The sequence below is a fragment of the Melozone crissalis genome, unplaced genomic scaffold (assembly GCF_028551555.1).
Source record: "Melozone crissalis strain CALT ecotype California unplaced genomic scaffold, PUWL_Pcris_2 ptg000004l_1, whole genome shotgun sequence".
Lineage (NCBI taxonomy): Eukaryota > Metazoa > Chordata > Aves > Passeriformes > Passerellidae > Melozone > Melozone crissalis.
Window position 1 is genome coordinate 24859784 of NW_026535782.1, and position 12117 is coordinate 24871900.

General features: G+C 39.2%; 1 protein-coding gene across 1 annotated transcript in view; it reads left to right on the forward strand.

Annotated features, from left to right (window-relative positions):
- SRGAP1 (SLIT-ROBO Rho GTPase activating protein 1) overlaps positions 1–12117 on the forward strand; it is a 138855-nt gene that overhangs the window by 22029 nt on the left and 104709 nt on the right. The window lies entirely within an intron of this gene.

Genomic DNA, 12117 nt, shown 5'->3' on the forward strand with positions numbered 1-12117 from the left:
CCTGATTCCTATTGTATGGGATCCTTTGTGGCCTCTGATAGATCCTTTTACCCGTGGCGAAGGAACCTTTAAAATTCAAGTGACCACAGCGATGAAATGGATGCTTCCTGGAGGGGAAGTATCAAGCTTCTGTGGAGACCGATTGAGTGATTCACCCCATAACAAAGTACAAAGTAATAACCAAGTACAGATTAGAAATCACACTTTAATTATTATAGTATGGGGATGTTGGGGTGGTTTATTTCACTGAAGCTATCCATTGGTTAGCCTCCTGTGCTACTGTGGAGTTTTTATCCTACTAAGGCCCCAGTAATTTCTGAGTTGCCTTTTGCCCTTGGAATTTCATAGCTCTCGGAGTACATGAATGTTTGTTTGTTTGTTTTGTTTCTTCATCTGGCTGTTAGTCTGTAGCTACATGAAAGGTCTTAGACACATGTAAGTTGCAGAAGAGTACATTTCTACATGTGAGAGGTAGGGAAGCTGGTAATGTACTTAAATTTGCAGTCACGAGAATTAAATACTTCTGTGCCAAAGATGGAACTGAAAAAAACGGAACATTTTTCCCATAAAATGAAAATCACTTGCAGAGGGATGGATTTGACACAGAAGGAAACTTTGAACTTCTTTCTGGCTTGGTAATTCTGTTAACAAGGGAATCTAAAGAATGAGGCTTTCTGCCAGGAAAGTGATGAATATTGGTGAATTTCAGATTTTGCAAGAACTGAAATGAATTTGACACTAACCTAAAGCCGAGTGACTTTTGCAACTAGTGCTTCTTAATGACTTCAGTCAATATGTCCTTGCTTCTGTGACCATGCTTTGTGCTGCCTTGCTTGGTTTCAGATCTTGTATTATTTTCCCATTTCTGCCATACAGTATACTACATGAAAATAAGTTCTTAAACAAATGTGGTGTAAATTCTTAGAATTTCTCAATGGTGATTTCCTGGAAGCTGTGTCCTGTTTGAGGGGTGGTTTCCTTTCTCATAGCTTGTCTGTGTTTATCATGATGTCAGTGTAACTTATGCTGTGTATTTTCCAGGCAGAAGCTTTTCCCTTTTCTTTCTGATGTATCAGGTGCTTGTTAGAATGAGCAATAAATGTGCTTGAGCCAAGCAGTACAGTTTTCACAGATTGAAAGCCTGGTGCAAAAACAGTCAGCCTCTCCAGCCCATGGCCTGTGGAGTTCTGAGGAATGGGAGCAGGGAGTGGTGGGGGTGATATGGGATTATGTGATGCCATGGCCTGGCGCCTCCAATGCAGAGTGGAACCACCACAGCTGCTTCAGCAGCCTCTGTGCCAGCCAGCCCTGGCACCTCCTGCACCTACATGATATGCAGGAGAAGGCTGACAAAATTAAAGCACAGTTTTGGCTGACTGTGGTTAGTTCTGGGACCTTACCAACTATGGACAAACAACCTGTTAGTGAGCTGGTCAGGTTTAACTTATTACCAGTTTGAGTAATACTGAAAAAGGAATGGTTTGGATTTTCCATGTCCCTGTCAGAACAGAAATAGCACTTCATCCTCCCTTTTCAGCTTCAGTTTAACTTCACATCCCGAAAAAATGAAGATCTTGCCCTGTCAAATGCACAGGAGTCAAGGAGAGCATCTTAAAGGCAGGCCCATGAGTTGTGTCAACACAAGTCCTTGCCATGCTTCATTTCAAGATGTTGTTTTCTGGCTTTGCACACAGAGTCAGATTTCTAAGAATAAAGGTAGATAGAAAAATTTTGAAGTGCAGTGTGCTCTTCTGAGGGAGGAGTTCCTGGTGGATCTGGACCAGTTGTACCTTCTTAGTCTGGTTTCCAGTGCACCTGTAAGTTAGATGGAGCAGCAAATCCCTATAAAGTGTTAGAAGATCTAAGGTGTTAGGTGTTGTTTGGGGGGATGGTGTTTTCTTTTTAGCTTTACATTGCAATTAAAGGAAAATCTATCCTGTTAGTTATCCTGCAGGTGTTAAGGTATTAAATAAATTGTACTGGCTGTATAAGTTATATTGAGGTTTAAGATAACAGCAATATCCTGAAAAAAAAAAAAAAAGAAGAGGAGGATTAATGTTTGGATGCTTGAGGAAAACTCTTCCTCCTTAGTGAGGAATTACTACTCTGCACTTCAGGGAAAAGCCAGTGTTTACACTGCAAAATTAAACACATTTACAGTGTCCCAGTGTCATAGAAATATTGTACCAATTATCTACTCAAATGCTTAAAACCACTCAATTTGTACTTCCTTGCTAGTGGTTTAAAATGTTACTTTCTTATCTGATGCCTTTTTTTTCAGAAAATGCTTGTAAAATCAAGTAAGCGATTCCACACATAGCAGACTCTACTGTAACTATTTTGTAGATTGTAAAATTGCTTCTAGGTGGTCATGAACCCCAGAACAGTGTAGAATTTTTTACCTTATCTGATGATATGGCTGAAAGCACCTGCATGACCTTTAGAGAGGCATCAAGTTTTATGACAGAATTAAAACATCTGGCAAGTGTTCTATTTGCTGGTTATTACAATTGCCATTTCCTTCAAGACACCAATTTCCAATAACCTATCCTGCATTATGGCTTTTCTTCAGAAGAGAGATTCTACCCCAGATAATTGTAATCACCCAGACCGTATCCATACTGCCTACAAGCCTGAGGGGGGTTTTAGCATTGCAGCCTAGCCAGGAGCATACAAGACCTTAGACTCCATCAGCTTGGTGCTGTAGCTGTATGAGAGCTTTTAGTGTGACGACACTTGGGACTCTGCAGCCAGAAAACTAGGAACACAAACCTGTAGATAACGGGTTTATATTTCTTGTTTAAGTGTCTCTTCTGGAAAATACTTGCAGAGTTGATCAGCTTAAATGGGGTTGAAATGCAGTGCAGTCAGGGTACTGCATGCCACTCTATGCCTCAGCCTACAATTTATTTTATCTGCTAGGACCATTTTTCACTGGAATGTAATGCTTCCCTTCTTTTATGTTCTCCCCTCTTGCATTCTGTGTCTCAAAGGTGGCTGTTGCTACCCTTTTGCCTGAGGAATGCTGGCAGTCTCACCTCTGAGCTCTTCCACTTAAATTCTTAATCAAAGAGTCTGCAATGTGAGAACAGCTGTACTGCCTCTGCATCCCCTCTGCCAAGAGCACTGAATTGATATGTGTGCCTTTCTATGGTGGATGGACCTTGGCCACTCTGTGTCTCTCTGGCCACACAGGGGTTAAATGTCTTCGTTTTAAATGCCTTCCTGTGGTTTGGGGGTTTCTGCTGTTTGGGATAACTGGTGTTACCGCCATTTAGACAAATTGCTGCTACTTTCAGAGCTCCTTTTCCTCCATCCCTTAACTTCCTTGCAAAAACATGCAAAACCTAAATGCAAATACTTTGTGTACTGCTGTTGTTATCAATGCAAACCTTTCAAGACATTATCTTGAGGGAAATTAGCAGCACCTTATTCATCAGTGTACTTAACAGTAGTCTCACTGGCATGGGGTATGGGAAGGGGGAAACTGCATGTTTTGTAAGTGGCTTAATATCTGGAAAAACTGGAATTTACTTTGACTCTTTAAGCATATAATGCCTGCATAAATTGCTTATTAAGTTAAATGATTGATTTCAACTGGAACTTTGTATAAAACTGAGGAGTTGCAGAGAGTAAAAGACTTAAAATAATACCTTGAAAGTTGTACATTGCACCTTGAAAGAGGTACATTGCAGAGGGAGCTGGAATTGGGCCCCACGCTTCCTGAAGAGTCTGCCAAAACTGTGCTTTAATTTTGTCGGCCTTGCTGTGTGGTGCTGTCTGTTTAAAAGTAGTTGAAGTTTGATTTTTTTAAGGTGGATTTTAACCTTACAGTTGCTCAGTACATATAAAAAAATATTTTTTGAAAGTATGTGATATAAAAATCTCAAAATAAAAAAGCACAAGGGAACTTTTAACTGCTTGAGCTGCATATGCTTAAAGTTTATGAAAAGAGGTATTCAGGGACAGGGTGCAGCGTTGTGTCTGGCATCCTCAACGCAGCTGCTTAGCAGCGATAAGGAAGCAATGCTCTATTCATGCTGACCTTGTTTCCAAAGAAGCCTTGTCCTGAAAACTACTGAAAATAAGGAAGAATTTCCTGTGACATGCTGCTCATGTTGGCTTTTTAAAGGGGAGTAGAATGAAATCTCTGAGCGCGACACATACTGTATCTAACCACACAGGATTTCCTGTGCTGGAATGGAAGCTCGGTGGAAGCCACGTTTTTCTCTTCCTCTTAATTCATTCAGAAAAACAGAGGTCAGCGTCATGAATTGATATGGCTATAGTCTCTGTTAAAAGCTAAAATCAGCAATTGCTAATGGATACATTGTGATGCCAAGAGGACTGCAAAGCAATTTTTTTTTTCCCTTTGTAACAATAAGGCCTGTACATATCCTGATTACACTTTGAAACTCTCATAAAAGAAGAGTTGTGCGCTTAACAATTCCATCTCAGTGAAGGTGAAAAAAATAATGCCTTAGACTTTAGCATCTTTTGGTAGTAGACTTTTTGCTGTATTCAGAATTAATTAAGGAATTGATGAATTGGGAAAGACACAGAACAACAGTTGGATTTTGCCTCTGAAAACAGAGAAGATGTTTATTTTTTCCTTAAATTAAACTTCATTTTCTACTACTTTAGTTAAATAAAATTCTGTGGTTTTCCTATCTGTTGCTCTTTTGCAGCATTGTCTTCCTGGGAGGGTCTCACTGGGTTTGAATGGTAAAATCAGAGCTTCATGCCACAGCCACAGGGAAGGCTGAAGTTATGCAATGGGTTTTGATAGGATAGAGTGCATATATTTTTAATCCTATTTAAAATATAATCACCCTGTTTGCAGTAGATCTTCATAGAATGAGATTACAAGCTTGTGCATAATGGCAAGTCATCCAGATGTGCTCACACTATGTCGTGGCTCACTTTGCTCCAGAGCCAAGCTGACCAAGCAGCCTACTGTGCTGTGTTAATGGGGAACCCAGAGCTTTCCTGGTACTTCTTGGCTTGGGTTCAGTGCTTTCAGGTTGCTCAGATATTTTTATTCTTCCTTTAGTCCAAATAGTGGTCTGCTGTAATCATGGAGTGTGGGTAAGAGTGACTCAGGGCTGTAGGATAGCACCTAGTGCATTTATGCTGTATTTTCTGAACCTTTCTGTTGTACTAAAACTTAGCTGTGCTAAGAAGACATTAGTAGCCCATGTTTCAATTCATGACTTCATGACTTCTGTTTTGAGATTCTGTGCACAATGCCAGGTACAACTTGGCATACTCTTATCTGAATTACAGTTTGGCCTTAGTGCAAAGTTTTGTGACTCTGTACTAAGATAGTGTGATAATTATCCTCTGTACCTGCCTTTAAGGAAGTAAAAGTAGTTTTGAAGTGATAATTTGCTATTAGCAGCAATGAGACAATGTCCCAGAGTTAATAAAACCTAAAGGGAGATATCTGAAATTACAGAGTGTGTGTAAATCGGTGTGTGTCGTACTGGTTTAGCGGGAAATTTTGCTATATATTGCTTACCACATGCACTAAATTTATGCAGAGTATTAGTCCTTATTACTCTGGTCACTGGCCTTCCTTTCAGTGAGTGAATGAATGAATGAGTTGTGAATAGTGTCTTTGCATCTGCAGATTGTGAATGAAACATTGGATTGCATATTACTATGGTGGCCTTCCTGTGTGGCATCAGAGACTATCCACAATTCCCTTTGATACTTAAATACATGCATTCCTTTGTGTGTGGGATCAAATAGATAGATAGATGAGATTTGAGTAATATGAGTGTGGTATTTTAAACATATGGTCATCTTTTGCTGTGTTTGTGGTAACCCAGAAAACCAGTTAAAAAATAATCTAGTGTACTTGGGATTCATATGGCAAGCCTGCTGTGTCAGCATTTTCTTGACATTATTTGTGTGCCTGCTGAGGACAGTGTGCCTGAAGGCTGTGAAGGGGAAGGTGGGGCATGTGTTGACCTTTCTTGGTATCAGACAGACTGTTACTGAGTGAATATGTTTAATGCTTGCTCTGAAGATACTGAAGGGAAGGTCTGAAGTGAAAATTATTCCAGCTCATCCTTACTTGTATTTTTCTCCACTTGTTTGAGGACAAAAGAAATTTTGATTGAAGCCCAAGACACCAATCTGATAGTTGCTAATCTTCTTACTTGTTAAATAATTTATCACTGTTGTCCATCTGGGAAAGTTACACTAGAACAGTTTCACTGCACAGGAAAGAAACACTTATCAATGCTATGGAATAGACACAGTGGAAAGGAGACAGTAAGTATTTTAAATTTAATTTTAAGCCTTTTCAGTTTGAAAATATAAAATCATTGCTTTTACTTTGTAGTAGCAATGGTTGTTTCATGTTGTTTGTAAACAGAAAGATTCAACAATAAACATGTCAGTCTACTAGCAAATGCATCTGTGCAGCTACTTAGAGACAATTAATGGAAGACAGTAGCATATAGGGATTAGTAAGGACCTATTGCCAAAATTAAAACTGGACAATATTCTTTTGAATAATAGTTGAAATGAGGAAAGAGGAATCTCTTTTACATCTACCATGATGTATGTATTATGCCCTTGCAGAATAGCAGAAGTTGTATTACTGAGCAGGGAATCTTTGACGTTGGAGCATGTGATAAGGATTTAATTACTTTGGGCTAATACTTTGTATTGTATTTTCTTTACATTTTTACTGAGTTGTTATTGCTTCTCTCAATGAAAACAATTGCTAATCTGTCTAGAGTGTCAATAGTTTTGATTTGTTAAAGTAGACCAGGATCATCATCTTATATCTGTTTCCATTTTCACCACTGGATGCCCCCATAAATTCTGCAAGGTCCTACACACACTTTGATAAATAACAAATGGCAGGTGCAGCTGGTCACAGATGTTACCAGATTTGGCTGTCTGGTCAGATTGATGATGTTATGTTGAAGCCATGACACGAAATGAAGTGTTCCTGCGCATCTTCAGGGAGCTGGTGCCTGTGAGGTGCCAAAACCTCTTTGGCAAGCTGAAGTCACAAAGTACAGGTGGACTCACTGGAGAAGAGAAAATTTTAATTGCATTCAGAGAGGACAGCATCTTCTGGTAGATTGCTTATTTAAGAGATACAAAACTTCCTTCTAGAAATGCTCTGGTTTAGGTGTAGTCATTTTACCAAAGCAATTCTCAGAGTCCACAGCCTGTGTCTTTCACCTTCTCTTTGGACCAGGCAGGAGGGCAGGATACAGACCACGGTGAGTCATCACTGATTACGCTATGGTTCCTTTTGTACCGGGGGCTTGCTTCCCCTTGGCTGCCACCAGAATGCTGAGGCTCTCCCATCATGCTGAACACACGTCTTACCACACAGGCAGATGCATGTGTGAGACACCTGTGTTGGCAGATGGTGATCACAGACAACTTCACTTGTGTGCCCGGCTGTGCCTCCTGCCATGGCTGCTGCCTCTCTGATTACAGGAATGCCTACAAGCTATGGAACTTAACACTTGTTTCTCCAGAATGTTTTCTCTACTGGCAGAGTATCTAGATCACTACTGTAGGTAAAAAGTTGGAGGTGTCCTGGAAACATGTCAGAAATAGCATGGCCAGCAGGGCTAGGGCAGTGATTGTCCCTCTCTACTTGGCACTGGTGATACTGCACCTTGAATCCTGTGTTTAGTTCTGGGCTCTTTGCTACAAGGAGGACATTTTGGTATTGGAGCAAGTCCAGAGAAGGCCACAGAGGTGGTGAAGGGTCTGGAGCACATGTCTTGTGAAGAGCAGCGGAGGGAGCTGCGGTTATTTAGCCTGGAGAAAAGGACGTTCAGGCATACTGCTCTCTAGAACTACCTAAAAGGAGGATGTAGTAAAGTCAGGGTCAGTCTCTTCTCCCAAGTTAGAAGCAATAGAACGAAAGGAAACTGCTTCAAGTTGCACCCGTGGAGGTTTAAATTGGTTATCAGGAAAAAATTCTCCACGTTTCTTCACCAAGAGGGTTTTTCAAGCATTGGAGCAGGCTTCCCAGGGAAGTCGTGAAATTTCCATCCTTGGGAGTGTTCTGACAAAGAATGTGTAGATGTGTCACTCGAGGACATGGTTTAGTGGTGAAGATGGCAATCCTGTGTTAATGATTGGACTTCATGATCTTGAGGTCTTTTCCAACCTTTATAATGCTATGTTGTTACTCAGCTGTTCATTTTCTTTCATTGTACATTATTTAGAGCTACGTCAATTTTTAAGAAACTTTGAAGAGCAGAAATCACAAAAGCTATTTCAATATCACTTTGAAATTTCATATATTTATTAATTTATATATATAAGTCATATATTGACCTATAGCTGGCTCTTAATTTCTTCTAGCCTTGAATTCTTTTATGTGCCCTTTAGACTCTTGTCTAGTTTCTCATCTTTAAAATTATTAAGGTACCAGTTATAATCTCTGGAAGAAACAGAATCAGGATTAAGAAGGGGAGAGGAACCCCAAACAAGATAGTAGGTAGGTACTTCAATAGATCAGAAGGGTGAAGAGGACCAACAGAACTTTGAATTTTACCAGAATTTGTGATAGGAAAATACCATTGCATACTATTGTATTTAACTTGTTAAAGATAGGCTGTGAAGTGTGTTCTCTATTTTTTGGTGAGGACTAAAACCATAATGACATTCTTCAAAATATCTGGGTTTGCTTTGTGAACCAGATCATGGGACATCAATCCGTTTTCTTTGCACTTGAGAAGGAACTTCTCTTTAGTATATTATTTTATTCATTCTGAGTATTACAAGAGTTCATGAAAGTTCTCCAGGTTTTCTGATTGGTGTTTTGTGGTTTGTTTTTTTTTCATTCACAAGTGCAATAAGTGTTTAATTATGCATGTACCAGATCTGGGCATGGTTATTGTTGCCTCCTGCTGAAGAGACACAGTCTTATATTCCCTTACCTGATGAGAATGTCCTCACCATCAGACAAAAACCTGTTGGGGTGAGAGCCTCCTTTTTGCCTTCCTTCGGGCAGCATTTAGTTTTCCATGGATTCCTCATAATTGTTAGAGAGTCTGAGCTAAAGGGAAAGCAACTTCTTTTTAGTGATGGAAACTATCACTAATCAGTGGGAATTTTTTTACAAGCCCCTTAGTGATAAAGAGTGACCCTACCCATGCATTGTTTTTGCTAAAGGCTAGATGTGACCATCAGACTGTGATCATGGAGGGGCTTTTTCGTCTGATCTCTTGAGGCAATGAATCTCTGAATTCAGGCAGCATGAAGCGAGGCTTCTCAGTATAGGTTTTGGGACAGACTGACTCAGTTCTCTCAGATGGAAGAATTTCTCCTAGGCTGTCATTCCTGGTGAATAGACTTCCCAACAGGCTTTTAAATACCATCTTGTTTTGTCTACATCTGTCAAGGAGGAGTTTGAATCCTCTCTCAAAGTGAGCACCTGCCATGTGCATCTCAATGCAGGGAGCTGTTTTGAGGCCTCAGATACAGCCTGCCAAGTACCTTGGTGGGCTACCATCCTGCTACAGTGGAATGCAAAAATCTTCATTGAGGAGTCTGGAAGCACCTTATATGCATTTGCATGATACTGTGTTGGAGCAAGTAACTATTGCTTCTCTACCCAGTCTTCTCTTAACCTAAAGACTTGGAAAACTAAATGAATGCAAATATGGATGTTGTCTCTTCCATGGTAGAAAATGTCAAAAATTATCTGGAAAGAACAGAAGTATTATCAGGTTTCATCAAGAAACAGGCTGACAGTCTTATTTAAACAGAGCACATAAAAACAGATAATCAAAGCAACACTCAGTCTGCAAGTGCTTCTATGCAAATGTCAAACTCTTACAAGCTAATATGCATGGATTGGAGTGTCTGATTTCTTTGTTAAAATACCTTAACAATGAATATTCCAGAGTTGAATATTGGTTTGTGTGTCAAAATAGCAGCAGGTTACACCTTTGGAATAATGGCTTTGTGCTTTAAGGGCAGTGAAACTGGATAGCATTAATAAGTCAAATGTATTAGCAGGTGCCTCAGTCCATGTGGATAGAAAATGAATGAATATATGGTCATTATCCTGGAAATAGACCAGCAGTTATAGCACAGAATGGTGATAATGATGCAGAATATGGAGGAAGATGAGAATTGCTGTGATGTCAGAAAACAATAATGTCCAAAAAAATTAGTTACATCTCCATATCCAAGGGAGAAGTCACAAAAAGTATGATGCGGAAATAGTGGTTAAGTGCAAATGAGTTTGTTGAGGCACCCACAAAAAATGCTGATTTTTTACTGGGTCTTCATTCACAATTTATATGCTAAGAATTTGTAATAGATGATGTATTTTAATTCTGTTTTCTCATCAAATAAATAGGCCTCCCAAAACCCCCTTACTTCCCATTATAATATTTCAGAAAGGAAGTAGATAAAAATGAGGAAACAATCCAAGGCATATTAAAAGGAGCAGCATAAAGGGTAAAATACATAATAGACTTTGGATTAAGCCATGGATTAAGCTATTAAACTATGGCTCCAGTTTAATGTGTTCTTTGTAAGTGTACTAGGTTAATAGTATGCTACTTGTCAAAAGAGTTTGCTGTGTAAAACCATGGTACAGAATTTATTAAACACTGTATATAATTATAGTCTCTCTATATTATAACAAAGGTGACATACTTAAAAACGTACAGGATGCATGGAACCACTTGGGTGCGAAGGGGATTCCACATGACCTGGGAACAAATGGCTAGGGAGGGAGATGGGAAATTATGTGTTGCTGAAGGCAAAAAAATAAATAGGATCATGGAAAAGATGATGGGGAATGACTGAAGTGGCAGCATTCTGGAACGCATTCTTTCTGGAGCATGCATAGGACTGGGAGGGAATTAGACAGTTATTAGCCTTTGTTAGAAGTGTCCAGTGTGAGAGGTGGTGATCTTTAACCTGGAGAGCATCTGCCAGCCTACAAAATTTTCAGCCCCTACTTGAAAAAAATGTGTGTACCCAATAGGATGAATATGATATCATTGTGAGTTGCTGTGTTTAATTCCTTACTAAGAAGAGAATATTCAGTTCAAGGATAAAAACAAGTATTTAAGTCTGGAAAGCCTTATACTATGAAAAATGTCACCTATTCAAAAGCTTTCTTCTTTTTTGAAGAAAACATGTTTTCTCAGTCTTTCTGTGCTTTGGTAAGTCACTTGCTGGACATGTTTCTTAAATTGACTTTTCTTGATAGTTGTTAGCATTTCACCAAATTGCCTGCTTTATAATAGAGATGGAAAGGAGCTGCTTCTGTTCCTGTTTAGGACAGATCTTAGGAAACAGCTGGGCTTTCCTTTTAACATTTTCTTTTCCTTAAACTGACCTTCATTCAGTAATTTTGCTGCTTTTTGCAGTATATTGGTTGCATCTTGGAATAGTAAAATTTAGAACATGTATTATTTATATAAAGGAATACATTCATATTTTTATTCCTGAAGAATTTTCCTCCTAATGTCTGAAATTCTCTTACATTCCTGCACAGATATTTTTCAGGAACAGAGGTAAAGATTTTTACCCTGACTATTGCTAGGCTGGTCTGATCATGCTTGTGTTTTTGGATGACACTTCTTCCTAAAGGTAATGCACATAGCAGCATGAGTCTGTCTGTGGCTGTCAACCTTGTCATATTAAAGTGTTTGAAAGAGCTTTTAATCTGCCCCAGTGCACATCAAATAAGCATAGTTAACTATCACTGCCTTTAAATAACTCTTTGTATTCTCTCAGGGACATCTAGGTGTCTACTTGATACAGGCAAATTGTGTGCATGATGGCACTCAGTATTTTTATTTGGAGAATTATTTCTCTTATTTCCAAATGAGTTTAGTATATTATTCAGTTGAACAAAATTCTTTTTTTAGGGGACTGTCTACAGTCCAGGGAAGAGTTCATCTGAGTTTTCTTTAGCTGAAATTGTGAAGTAAAGTTATTTATTGAGAAGTAAGGTATATGTGAAGAACTTGTATATTCGCTTTGCTCATGAATGTGCAGTTTGTCTTTTCAGTCTCTGTATACAATCATGATATAATTTAGGTTGGGAGGCATGTCTGCAGGAAGCCTAGTCCAGCCTGTTCTGAGCAGCCCCTT